Source organism: Aedes aegypti, chromosome 3, assembly GCF_002204515.2.
Source record: "Aedes aegypti strain LVP_AGWG chromosome 3, AaegL5.0 Primary Assembly, whole genome shotgun sequence".
NCBI classification, from domain to species: Eukaryota; Metazoa; Arthropoda; class Insecta; order Diptera; family Culicidae; genus Aedes; species Aedes aegypti.
Window position 1 is genome coordinate 187057751 of NC_035109.1, and position 13917 is coordinate 187071667.

General features: G+C 41.8%; 2 protein-coding genes across 6 annotated transcripts in view; one reads left to right on the plus strand and one right to left on the minus strand.

Moving 5' to 3' along the window:
* The window catches only part of LOC5577379 (potassium voltage-gated channel protein eag), a 144177-nt gene extending 142108 nt beyond the window's left edge, over nucleotides 1-2069 (minus strand). For all 5 annotated transcript variants that reach the window (XM_021851872.1, XM_021851870.1, XM_021851871.1 and 2 more), the window contains exon 1: nucleotides 1358-2069. The gene's annotated coding sequence lies outside the window, so the exon portion shown is untranslated. The remainder of the gene's footprint in view (nucleotides 1-1357) is intronic.
* A 6437-nt stretch (nucleotides 2070-8506) lies between these two features.
* The window catches only part of LOC5577380 (4-coumarate--CoA ligase-like 7), a 68622-nt gene continuing 63211 nt past the window's right edge, over nucleotides 8507-13917 (plus strand). Inside the window, exon 1 of the mRNA XM_021848906.1 lies at nucleotides 8507-8599. The gene's annotated coding sequence lies outside the window, so the exon portion shown is untranslated. The remainder of the gene's footprint in view (nucleotides 8600-13917) is intronic.

Here is a 13917-nt window from a genome sequence, read left to right on the forward strand (position 1 = left end):
TGAAATAAAAAAATATTGAAATCATCATTAGCCATCTATAGACAAGCTCTGTTTGTGGTTCCTAACGACTGTGATGGCTTATTTATTTTTGGGTTTAATCGGTTATAAAAAGACACGTCTTCAGTTCGTTTTTAACGACACCGTCTTCAGTCATTTAACTGCACAGACTGTAACTTAACACTAGACAACGGACAAGCATGCTCCAGTGGCACAGCCGAGAAATATTCCTGATGAAAAGTTTCATCGGCTGAAGCGGGAATTGAACCCACACTCCATGACACGATGCGTTTGAATGCCTAACGACACTAACCGCTCGGCCAGTAAGTAAAAAAGGAAATGTCTGTGACGCCAAAGAAATATTCAGCATCCTTGGGAAGAAGTACAAATTGGTATCAACCTGCTCACCCCAGTGATTAATTTGACTACGGATTGCGGTACCAAAGTTCGTTCTCAATACAAAGGAAAGGATTCTTCTTCTTTCTTCTTTCTGGCGTTACGTCCCCACTGGGACAGATCCTGCTTCTCAGCTTAGTGTTCTTATGAGTACTTCCACAGTTATTAACTGAGAGCTTATTATGCCAATGACCATTTTTGCATGCGTATATCGTGTGGCAGGTACAAAGATACTCTATGCCCTGGGAAGTCGAGAAAATTTACAACCCGAAAAGATCCTCGACCGGTGGGATTCGAACCCACGACCCTCAGCTTGGTCTTGCTGAATAGCTGCGCGTTTACCGCTACGGCTATCTGGGCCCCATGAAAAGAAAGGATTATGAACCACAAAATACTTAGTAAAATATAGCAATAGTTATTAGAAATTAAACCCAATCAGATTCGGGTGTCGTTTTCTATTCATTTGATTTTTTTTGTAGACCTACTGGCTTTTTTTATACACTGTAAATATTCTTCAAATAATTAATTAGTGAGCACGTTTTATTATATTTGTCCACATTTTTCCACCCACCTTAGACAAACATTTTACACTGTTTTTGATGAAGTATTGTCAAACACTCGACCGTTTCTATTTCCCAACGCTACAATTATTCCAAGGTGCTGTGTATTTCACGACATGGAATACCCTGCCCAGTAGTAAACCTTTTCTGTGGCATCGTAGAGAGAATGTAATATATGTAGGTATAACTCGAAAAATTCGTTCGTATGCAGTAGCCCTAGAGTCAGCGGTCGCCTCGTGCTCCAGTAAACCTTTCAAGGATATAATATGCGTGCAATGCCCTAGTCACAAAAAATCCATAGAATAAACTAATTAGCAAACACACGAACGAGTGTGGTGGGCGAAATGTAGTTAGTGACTGAAGTGAGGCGGTGGCTGGCGAAGAAATTGGCCGTAGACATGTACCTTGCAAGAGGAACGCGAACGTTTGTTGAGACCTTGTCGCTTGTTCGAACGCCTGTAAGCTTTCCACCGTTGACTGTAGACTTTCTGGATCAGGAGATTTTGTGTTTTATAACCGCATTAGGCTGTAGGTACTTCTAATCTTATTATCTGTTTTCTATTTTTTTCGCATTCCACGTTCAACAAACCGGGTTTTTATCTATCATGCACAAGTGGCTGCTAATTTTCTTCTTTATTTTTTCGCACTTAATTCACTTTCCTGGTGTGACCATCAGAACATATTTAATTTTCTTATTTTCTCTCTGGTACATTTCTAATGCGAACACTTTTTCACACCGAAATAACCTTTTTATCCGAGCAAATATTTGCCCAACACTCGACAAACTTCTTTTCACTTCTCCAGTTTGAAGGACACATGATATATGGCTTGGGAATTTTCATTTGAAGAAAACCTAGTGGTTATAGGAAAAGCTTCCCCAAGGGAAAGGACACTGAATTCAAATTATCTAACCCCACTACTAATTAGCTAACGCCTATTGCTTCTAACACTGTCGAAATCGTAAAGAAAATTCCACAATCACCAGCAAACCAAGTGCAAATTTTCACCCACAAAAAAGTGATGAGTTGTAATAACTCCTTTTTTTACAAGAAATTACTCAGAAGAACCGCACAACTAAACGGGGATACCGTTCCCAGTTTCATCTCGACTAATACTGCTGCGCCCTGAACGTAGACTACACGGTTGTAACCAGAAAATCGTTGTACACCGCCGTGTCGTCGTATTCGTCTTCGGGGAAGAGAAGACAGGCGCAGAACCGGCGGCAGTTGTCGGCCAAGCACACGAACCCGACACGAGATCGACAGGGTGGTCCCCTGAATGTATACGCACGTTAACGTTGTCTTTATGCCGCCGTTCGCCACCACGAAGTAACGTCAGCTGTGGTCTCCGCATGTCGTGACTGCACTCTGACAGCTGACTGGGAAATGGACAACGTGCAGGGTAGAACTAGGTCTGTTAGCTAATTCAAAAATGCGTTTGAAATTTGCTTTAAATCTTGTGTGTTTCAAAATTACAAAACATTTTGAAATTTTCAACAGGTACTATCAATTATTAGTTAATCTTTATTTTTGAATAACGATTCAAAGGTTAAAAGGTCTTTGCATCAACTCATTGCATTTATTTTATTATAACGAAATGTCAGTTATTTTTAACGATATATTTGTTAGTATAAGCATGAAGGAATCAATACACGCTTTGCCGAATATTTGGACAGACATGAATAAATAAACAAACATTGGTTTCAACTTAGAAAAAATCTTTGCGGTGAAAACATTTGTTTGGCTATGTATCAATCCAAGCCAAAATTTTAAATATTTAATATTTCATAGTTCGTCAAAAAAAGTCGATCTGAATGCACAGAGACAAAAAAAATCAGTGGGGGTTGTGTGACCTTCCTTTAGTTATAATTTAGAATGTAATGATTTGTGCATTTAAGAACATCGAGGAGCTCTCCGTTTGGAGAAGTGCCCCAGCCATCGATATCGTCATAACCACAAAAAAAACGTCACGGAAAAAAATGAAAAGAATCGGTTGAGAAACGACGGAGATATAGCTATTTGAAGTTGACCGTTTCGTATGAGAAAACAATACTGTAACTGTTAGATTCAAGTTTATCGTCAAAAATCAATAGTTTTCAAAATTTGAGTGAAATGTTGCATAAATTTCTGACCGATTGGTTGAAAAATGTTCAAAATCTAACATAATTTCAGGACGGTCGCAACATTTTAGATTTTCAATTGACACCCGTAGTTAACGACAGCATAATGGCGTTTTCAGAATGTTAGTGTCTACTGGAACATTTTGCATTTTTTATTTAAATATCTTATCTATTCAAAAACCCGACACTGTGTTTTATTTTAAGGTTATCAGAATTCATGTGCCATATTATGTTTTAAACTTGAAATTCAATATGAAGAGTTGTTCTAAGATTTACATAGACTCCCTCCTCCCCTTTTTGTACCCATCCCATTTTTAAAGTATTGCAAATGTTGGAATATTTGACATCGATTTTAGTCATTCTACAATCCACCAGCTATCTATCCAGAAATATCGTGGTTTATGAACAACCCCTTGACTGTACTGTGGAGCTGTCCATAAATTGCGAGTTCATTTTAGGGGGGGGGGCGGTTTGTTCAAAGGTTACGGTTCATATAAATAAAAATAAAAAATTGAAGAGTTGACACAAGGAGAAGGGGGATAAAAAATAGCAAAAATATAACCACGTGGTTTATGAAGAGCCTATTATGTTTCATGTTTACAATATCGAATTTTAGATCAAGAGATTACCCATGAACCACTTGGCCTTTTTAAATTTGTATATGGACAAAATGGCACAGTAAATGGCTGGGCATGGCGTACCATTGGTACCTCGCGTACCTGCAGAAATAAAATAGACCTCCTCGTGGTACTGGCCGGGGTACGAGTAACCTTGGGGAAGATCGGGTTACCAACCCCCGGTGGGAACTTTGGTCGTATGTTGACAGAGAAGGGGGGGGGGTTTGATTCTGTTTTTGCTTCTGCAAACCTAGAGCGTCTGTACTCCATGTTAAGGCGAAGTAGGCCATTTGTATGAAATTTGTACGCGTCGTTGATGATTGTTGTCAATTCATCTCACGATTTCGAATCAAAGAAAATCTGTTGGTTTTGCACTGACACAGCAGAAAAAGTATCAGCATTCTTTAAGCATGTTAGCGCGTACAGTGATACATTTTCAAGTCAATATAAACTATCTAGACTGAGTTTTATCACTCGGAAATGCAAGCTGAAAAGTCATCATTGTTGCCAAAACAAATGACGGGCTACTTAGCCTTAAAAGCGGCTCACAACAGCGTCTGTTCTCCATGTCAGGGGCGGCTGATCATCGTTCGAGTGTCAGAGAAGGACTTTAAGCTAAACTGCGCACTATGGTCCTCCGAAATCTAGGGGATTGGTATCAGGTCCTGCAAGCCAACTGTAAAAGCACATCAGCACAGGAACGTCAACGAGAGAATACGGACCGGTACAATCGGCAAAGACCACAAACTCGGTACGTGGAACTGAAAATCTCTCAACTTCATCGGGAGCACACGCATTCTCTCCGATGTACTGAAGATCCGAGGTTTCGGCATCGTAGCGCTGCAAGAGGTGTGCTGGACAGGTTCGATTGTGCGAATGTTTAGAGGTAATCATACCATCTACCAGAGCTGCGGCAACACACGTGAACTGGGAACAGCTTTTATAGTTATAGCAAAAGCGCGTGATCAGGTGGTGGCCGATTAACGAATAAATGTGCAAGTTAAGAATCACAGGCCGATTCTTTAACTTCAGCATAATCAACGTGCATAGCCCACACTCCGGAAGCACTGATGATGACAAGGGCGCCTTTTACGCGCAGCTCGAACGCGACTACCGCCGCTGCCCGAGCCACGACGTCAAGATCATCATAGGAGATTTGAACGCTTAGGTTGGCCAGGAGGAGGAGTTCAGACCGACGATTGGAAGGTTCAGCGCCTATCGGCTGACGAATGAAAACGGCCTATGAATGATAGATGTTGCCACCTTCGCTACCTGGTGATGGTGAAACTGCGCCCAAAACTATCCATCATCAATGATGTACGGTACCGACGCCCGCCCAGGTACAATCTCGAGCGGCTGAAACAACCGGATGTCGCCAATGCGTACGCGCAGCATCTTGAGGCAGCGTTGCCGGATGAGGGCGAGCTCGATAGGACTGCTCTTGAGGACTGCTGGAGGACAGTCAAAGCAGCCATTAACGACGCTGCCGAAAGCATTGTCGGATATGTGAAACAGAGCTCAAGAATTTGGATTGGTTCGACGAGGAGTGCCAGGAGGTTTAGAGGAGAAGAATGCAGAGCGGGCTGCAATGCTGCAGCATGGTACGTGGCAAAACGTGGAACGATAGAGACTGAAGCGGAAACAGCAGACCCGCCTATTGCGGGACTAAAAGCGCCGCTTGGAAGAGGTGGAATGCGAGGAGATGGAGTTGCTGTACCGTTCTCAAGAAACGCGGAAGTTCTATCAGAAGCTCAACACATCCTGCAAAGGCTTCGTGCCGCGAGCTGAGATGTGCCTGGATAAGGATGGCAGCATCTTGACGGACGTACACGAGGTGATCGAAAGGTGGAAGCAGCACTACGATGAAGACCTGAATAGCGCAGAGAACACAGACACAGAAGGTCAGGACAGCGAAGGCGATGGCTACGTCAGCACAGCGGATAGTGGAAACCAACCAGCTCCCACGATGGGGGAAGTTAAGGGTGCCATTCAACAGCTCAAGAACAACAAGGCCGCTGGCAAGGATGGAATCGGAGCTGAACTCATCAAGATGGGCCCGGACAGGTTGGCCTGCAGACAAGTGGCTGATAGTCAGAATCTGGGAAACGGAACAGCTACCGGAGGAGTGGAAGCAAGGCGTTATATGCCCTATCTACAAAAAGGGCGACTAACTGGAGTGTGAAAATTATCGTGCAATCACTAAGCTAAACGCCGCCTACAAAGTGCTATCCCAGATTCTCTTCCGTCGTCTATCACCTATAGCAAACGAGTTCGTGGGAAGTTATCAAGCAGGTTTCATCGACGGCCGCAAGACAATGGACCAGATCTTTTCCGTCCATAAATGCCGTGAGTATCAGGTCTCTACGCACCATCTGTTCATCGATTTCAAGGCGGTATACGACAGTATTGACCGTGTAGATCTATGGAAGATCATGGACGAGAACAGCTTTCCCGGGAAGCTCACAAGATTGATTAGAGCAGCAATGGATGGTGTACAAAACTGCGTGAAGATCTCGGGCGGGGACTACGTTCGTTCGAGTCTCGGGGGGACTACGACAGGGCGATGGACTTTCGAGGCACGATTTTCACGAGATCCGGACGATTTGTTTGCTTCGCGGACGACATGGATATTATTGGGAGAAAATATGAAACGGATTTGTTCACCCGCCTGAAACACGAAGCAATAAGAGTCGGGCTAATGGTGAATGCGTCGAAAACAAAGTACATGCTGGTAGGCGGAACTGAGAGTGACAGGGCCCACCTAGGAAGCAGTGTCACGATAGACAAGGAAACCTTCGAGATGGTGGACGAGCTCGTCTACCTCAGATCCTTGTTGACGGCTGACAACAACGTTAGTCGAGAAACACGAAGAGGCATCATCAGCGGAAGTCGTGCCTACTATGGGCTCCAGAAGAAACTGCGGTCAAGAAAGATTCACCCCGCACCAAATGCACGATGTACAAAATGCTCATAAGACCGGTAGTCCTCTATGGGCATGAGGCGTGGACTATGCTCGAGGAGGGCTTGCAAGCTTTTGGGGTTTTGGGTTATTTTTGTGGCGGCGAAGGATGAGCTCGCTCGACTCTACGGCGAACACAGTATCGTGAAGGTAGCTAAAGCTAAAATGATGTGCTGGGCAGGGCATGTGCAAAAACGCCGGACAACAACCCTGTAAAGTTGGTTTTCACTACGAATCCGGTCGGAACAAGAAGGCGTGGGGCACAGCGAGCTAGGTGGATTGACCAGGTGCACCAGGACCTGGAGAGCGTGGGTCGCAGTCGAAGATGGAGAGAAGCGATCATGAACCAAGTGAATTGGCGAAATGTTGTTGGCGAGGTTTTATCAAGCTAATTGATTTTAAAACCAAATAAATAAACAAATAAATAATAACTACAACCTACCAAGAGCATCAAAGTGGCTCTAGAAGTCATCCCAGAGACCCAGACCGTCGTTGAGAGCCCTCCGACACCCAGAAAATTTGATGGACGCTCCAAGAGACCGATATTCCCTCCGCAGCCCTCGCCCAGCCGGTATTCGTGGGCATCTGTGAGCTCGAAGAGCGCGTCGCTCGCCCCAGCAGTCCGTCCATCAGTAGACCACCCAGCGTTCAACCCAACAACTCCCAGAATAACCTCCACGTGCTCCACTTCCGGCCGGCCGCAACGTTCCACACTACACACCCAGACACTACAAACACACCAGTAAGTTGAAAAAAAATATAAAGTTTAAAGTCAAGTAAGTGTGTTTTACTTGTGTTCTTGAACAGCTCCAATATGCCGATATAGATCCAAAACGCAGACAAAAAATTAAAATTGCATCGGATTAGTAAAAAGTAGTATAAAATCTATTTACAAGGCACCGAAATTGCAGGGTACATTTAAGTCGACAAATTCAGTTCATTCATTCTTATTTATGATTTAGCGACTATTGGTCTCAAATTGAAAACACTAGTCTATTTACCTACATTAACATTGCCAAACTTCAACGGAAAAGGAGACGAAACTGGCAAAAATTCATTCACTATATTTTCGTATTTGCCATATTCGCCGCCTATAACCGTTTAACTGTAAACAAAATGTCATTTTTGTACCAATTGTTGTTCTATGACACAACCATTTCAATACGAAATATGCATCGCAGAGTCATGATATTTAAAATATTTAACTGAAAAAAAATCATCTGCCATATCAACAGAGTAAAGTTAAACTATTCCAAATTGACACCCTGTTGCCTTTAACTAATGGATCAATCATCTGCTCTTACATTTTCCTAACACAAAGTAGAGAGCTTGACCTCGTATGATTAATAAATCAACGAACAGCAGTAAAGTCAGCCCACAAATTAAGAACAATGCATCCAACAGCAAAAAGCTCCTGTTATCATGCTCTCCGATCGGATTGCCCAAGCAGGTTGAAATTGCTACAGAAAATCGACATTTGTTGAACATCGTATCACGCACGATGACATTACTGAAAAATACATACAAACATCATCGCTGACAAACTTGATTGTCACATTGTATCCTCCATCCGCCCACTAACTGGCCCCCCTCATACATACAAATCGAAGCTCAACCATGTGACTCCGAAGCGCACCGGGTGTTGTATGTGTAGGAACATCCACCTCGTGCCTACAATGCGGTGGGAAAAAGTCCTCTCTCTAACACGCATGTCCTGGAAATGTCTTATCGGTCGTGATATCGACAGTCATAGTCCACGTAGTGATTGTAAGGATAATAATATTTTGAAAATTTTTGTTTGTTTATAATTGAAAAAAAGTGAAAAATCGTACAATCCAAATAGTAAACTTGCAAACAATACTCCAAAAGAAGCGGAATTCTGTACAAACAACTATAGAGGAAAACTTAATTGAGTATTGTTTGTAAGTTGAATTGTGTTCAAAGTGTTCAGGTATGTACAAAATGGAAGGTGTAATATAGTGTACATCTCATATGCATTAAATAGCAACAAAAATAAACACGTTATTACGAATACTTATAAAAAAAAAAGCAGTTGCCGCGCTTAGACGAAGTTCTTTTGTATGCTTTTTTGTAGTAACGTTACTAATATGTGCAATGAGCAATCATTGAAAATCAATCGAACAAGAACTTATGACATATGTAATAGGGTGATATGCTAGTATCCATCGTATTAAGCATTGATCAGTGAGAACTGCAATTTTCCTAGTATTGCAGTGAATGATGCTGATACAAACCGATGCCAAGGCGGCATCCACAAATTACGTAACGCTCTAGGGGGAGGGGGGGAGTAGACTCAAGCGTTACGGTTCATACAAAAAATTGAAATTTTTCATACAAAAAGCGTTACGGAGGGGGGGAGGGGGTCCAAAATTTCAAATTTTAGCGTTACGTTCGCTGCCTGGACGCTGCCCTAACAGTTCTTTCTCAAAACGGCTTTAGCATTGTACAATAACATTTTGATAAATCTTGATCTCTTTTTGGAAATAATGCAAAATAAAAGCATCTTACCGTATTCTCAATCCGTCGTATCGTTTTCAACTCCGTCAACAATCAGTTTCCAGATTCGTCTCACAACTTACGGCTCACTGTGTGTATTGAGTGGTTAAAACACAACATATCAACGCTATAATAAAATGTTTTACTAGAATATATAGATCTACGGGCATCTCCCTCCATTCCTTCAGCATGATGGAATATACTCATTTTCTTTAAAATTAATTGTTCGTCATCAAAATTCCGCCCGAACATATGAACACAATTCCTTTTGACCGTACAATTATGGCATTTGCTCACAGTACAGCGAAAACAACACAATCAAAGGAGCCGTATTTTTACGTCGAGCGTCGCGCACACATTGATACGCACAAGCTTTTTTTTCTCAGTACGACGGATTGAACTTTGTTCACATTCTCAATTATACGCGGCGGTTGAGGAAATTTCGTAAAATTTGGTGATTTATTGAAGTTTTACGGCGTGTGATTGGAATGAAATCCTTCAGTGAAAAAGTACGAAGGTTTTCCATAGTGAAAATAAGTGCCCGGCGAAGTAAGTCACCCACGGGGGCGGGAAGAAACTTGTGTTGGAAAGTGGTGTGACTGATGTCGATCGCTAAGCATTTCTCTCAAATCTTGTTCGTCCATGCGATTTCGGTGAAAAAGTGCAAAGTGGATAATTGGAATGAAGTTATTTACTAAAATACAGTAGTTTTATTGCATTTTTGGTTTACAAGTGTACAAACCATAACAGCTTTTACAAAATTACACTTGGATAATGAATCTATGTTGCAGGTAAGTTTGAATATCCACCGTAGTGGAACATTTAAAGTTTGATACGACGAATAGTAGCGCTTACGACGAAGTAGAACAAAACCCTACAACACTGCGATAAGGTATCCACAGTGATGAAGAACAAACATTAACCAGTTTAACTCATTGCAATCGTCTATGTTACATTACTCGTTATTAATCCAAGTAAACCTAATGGAACAAAATATTATATTTACGTATAGCTTTTCGAACAATTATATATTGATAATTTACGTTCTCCAGAGGGTATATTAATTATATTTTAGAAACGATGTGTAACTATAATTTTTACCTTCATAGTCAATATTTGAACAATGCGCAACAACGAATACAATGTCATCAATCGAGAAAGCATGAACATGAACAGTAGTGTGTGACAAAATTCAGATTCTCGCTCAAGTCCACTTTTTGGATTCCATTCCCATAACAACTGTGCAAAATTTCAGCTCGATCGGTGAAACTATAATTAAGCGCCGGTCGTTCAAAGTTTATATGGTATTTACTATGGTACAACTTACTTTCCCTATGAAAAATTGTCAAAGATCACCTATCGACATCTATAAAAACAACTAATCACAGTCTTCGATAGATAACAATGCGGAACACTTGTTCTTTGTTGTATTAAGCATCAAAATACTTAATTTAGTGTAAAGGTGAAATATCTCAGATAAGGGCCCAGATAGCCGTAGCGGTAAACGCGCAGCTATTCAGCAAGACCAAGCTGAGGGTCGTGGGTTCGAATCCCACCGGTCGAGGATCTTTTCGGGTTGGAAATTTTCTCGAGTTCCCAAGGCATAGAGTATCTTCTTACCTGCCACACGATGTACACATGCAAAAACGGCAATTAGCATAGTAAGCTCTCAGTTAATAACTGTGGAAGTGCTCATAAGAACACTGAGCTGAGAAGCAGGCTCTGTCCAAGTGAGGACGTAATGCCAGAAATAAGAAGAAGTGAAACATCTCAAAATTCAGATATGGCCGCCACAATGGCCGATTTGTGCCCCTATTCACGTTTTCAAAGGCACTAAACTGAAGAAACTGTTGGCAAACGATTCTGATCTTCTTATTTTAAGCTTTCTACTAGTGCACAATGCCAAAATAAAAAGTGCACAAAATCTTTGGAATCTTCTATTGACACGGTAAAGCGTTTTTTCTCATATAAGCAGGTTTACAGGTTTTCACCTGTAAAAATTTTGAACTGCTATTGCAAATTAAATGTAATATGTTGCTAATAAAATGTTTATTAATGCTTTTTTTTATTTAACCCTCTAATACCCAAATTTTTATTTTCAATCTAAATATCATTTTTCGTTATCTAAAATCGTTCTAAACACGTTTTGGGCAATGATTTATTTTTATTTAAAAATTTATGAATTTCTATTTTTGATTTTTATAATTTTTGTTTTTGAACATCCCTATCCTTTTTCATTTTTTCTTGAAACCTCTCCTGATTACTGATTTTTGGCAATAATAAAAAATCACATTTTTACGGTACTTTGGAAAATATATTTTTTTAAATTTTTTTCTGGAGCATATTTTATTTTCCGTGTAATTAACGGAAAAACAGGTTTGAAATTATTTCAATACCATAAGGCTCTTCTTCCATGATAGGTTGATTGTAGAAAAATATTAGAGATACGTTTTTTTATATTACACGTTAAATTAACCCCAGGCATTTGTAGGTTATATAAGAATACAATGTTTCAAACATTTTTCAAAAATACAAAAAAGTTTCAAAAGTCATAAAAAACTTCCCTTATATGCGTGTTATGAGCCGAGGTTTAAGCCAAAAATAAAATCATTTTGATTTCCGAGCTACAAAAAAATACACAAAATTGCAAAGTGTACCCCATCTAAAGGCGGGGCTGGGTATTAGAGGGTTAACCAAATTAGGATTATAGTGTTTTCTAATACAGAACACCTAGAAATAAGAAATGAACGTAATGTTTGGAATGATACTATTTCATTTATTTAGTTAACATCTAAACAGATAACACTGAATCATCAATTTCACGCCATAATACTCGGTTCGTAGCCATCCTCGGTTCTGCCCCATGCTCGCCAAATCCGCGGGTGTTGGTGTGATTTTTTTTACCGCAGCTTCTTGTAGAAGCCATAGTAGGCCCGACGTCCACTGATGATGCGCCTCCGTATTTCACGGCTAACGTTATTGTCAGCCGTCAGCAAGGATCAGAGGTAGACGAACTCGTCGACCACCTGGAACGTATCCCCGTCTATCGTGACACTGCTACCTAGGCGAGCCCTGTCACGCTCGGCCCCACCAGCTAGCATGTACTTTGTCTTGGACGCATTCATCACCTGTCCAACTTTTGCTGCCTCGCATTTCAGGCGGGTGAACAGGTCTGCCACCTTTTCAAATGTTCGGCCGACAAAGTCCATATAATCAGCGAAGCAAACAAATTGGCTAGACCTCGTAAAAATCGTACCCCGGCTCTCCGCATAACACCTTCTAGCGCAATATTGAACAACATGCATGAAAGTCCATCACTTTGTCGTAGTCCCTGGCGGGATCCAAACGAATTGGACTGTTTGAAACCTTCACACAATTATGCTCACCTTCCATCGTCGCTCTTATCAGTCTCGTGAGCTTCCCGGGAAAGCTGTTCTCGTCCATGATTTTCAACAGCTCTATACTATAATATGCCGCCTTGAAATCGATGAAAAGGCGTTGGGACCTGGTATTCACGACATTTTTGGGGATTTGCCGTACAGTGAAGATCTGGTCCGTCGTCGATCGGCTGTCAACGAAGTCGGCTTGATAACTTCCCACGAACTCGTTTACTACAGGTGACAGACGACGGAAGATGATCTGGGATAATACTTTGTAGGCCGCATAGAATGGTGATCGCTGGAAAGTTCTCACAATCTAGCTTGTCGCCTTTCCTGTAGATAAGGCATATTATCCCTTCCTTCCACTTCTCCGGTAGCTGTTCTGTTTAACGTGCAGTTTCTGTTAGCCAGTGCATACAAATGACCAGCTTCTCCGGGCCCATCTTTATGAGTTCAGCTCCGATACCATCCTTACCAGCAGCTTTATTGTTCTTGAGCTGGTGAATGGCATCCTTAAGCTCCTTCATAGTGGGGACTGGTTGGTTTTCTTCCGCAGTACTGACGAAGGCATTTCCTTTGTAGTCCCGTTCTTCATTGCCTGTGCTCTCAGCGCCATTCAGGTGTTCGTCGAAGTGCTGCTTCCACCTTTCGATCACCTCACGCTCGTCCATCGAAATGCTTCCATTCTTATCCCTGCACATCTTGGCTCGCGGCACGAAACCGTTACGGGATGCGTTGAGCTTCTGATAGAACTTACGTGTTTCTTGAGATAGGCACAACTCTTCCATCTCCTCGCACTCCGTCTGCTCCAGGCGACGTTTTTCTCCCGAAAGAGGCGGCTCTGCTGTTGCCGTTTCTGTCTATAACGTTCCACGTTCTGCCGGGTCCCTTGCTGCAGTATGACCGCAGGCGCTGCATTATTCTACTCCAGAATCTGCCTACATTCCTCGCCTGACCTATCGTTCCGTTGATCCCGTCCCACGTACCCGACGTTGCTCTCAGCTGCATTGTTGATGGCTGCCTTCATTGTTCTCCAGTGCTGTAAAACGGTGAACAGAGTCTGTTCATGCACACCAGAAAAATGCCACCGCATCGGTGGTTCATTTTGTGCGATTGCGTTCTTGCTTTCTTTGCTCACGATCGCCCGAACACAAATGCTGTAAAAGGCATCGCATCATTTTATTTTGACATGCAATCACGCGTCCGATTCCCTGTGATATTTCTACAATAACACCACATATCGGTCAATTTTCTCAATACTGTCGTACATTAGTTCGCAATCTATCTATTATAATCATAATCCATCCAGTAATTCACAAAAATAGCTATGAACGGAAAAAAAGAACGGTTGTGAGCAGACTCTCCTCATCCA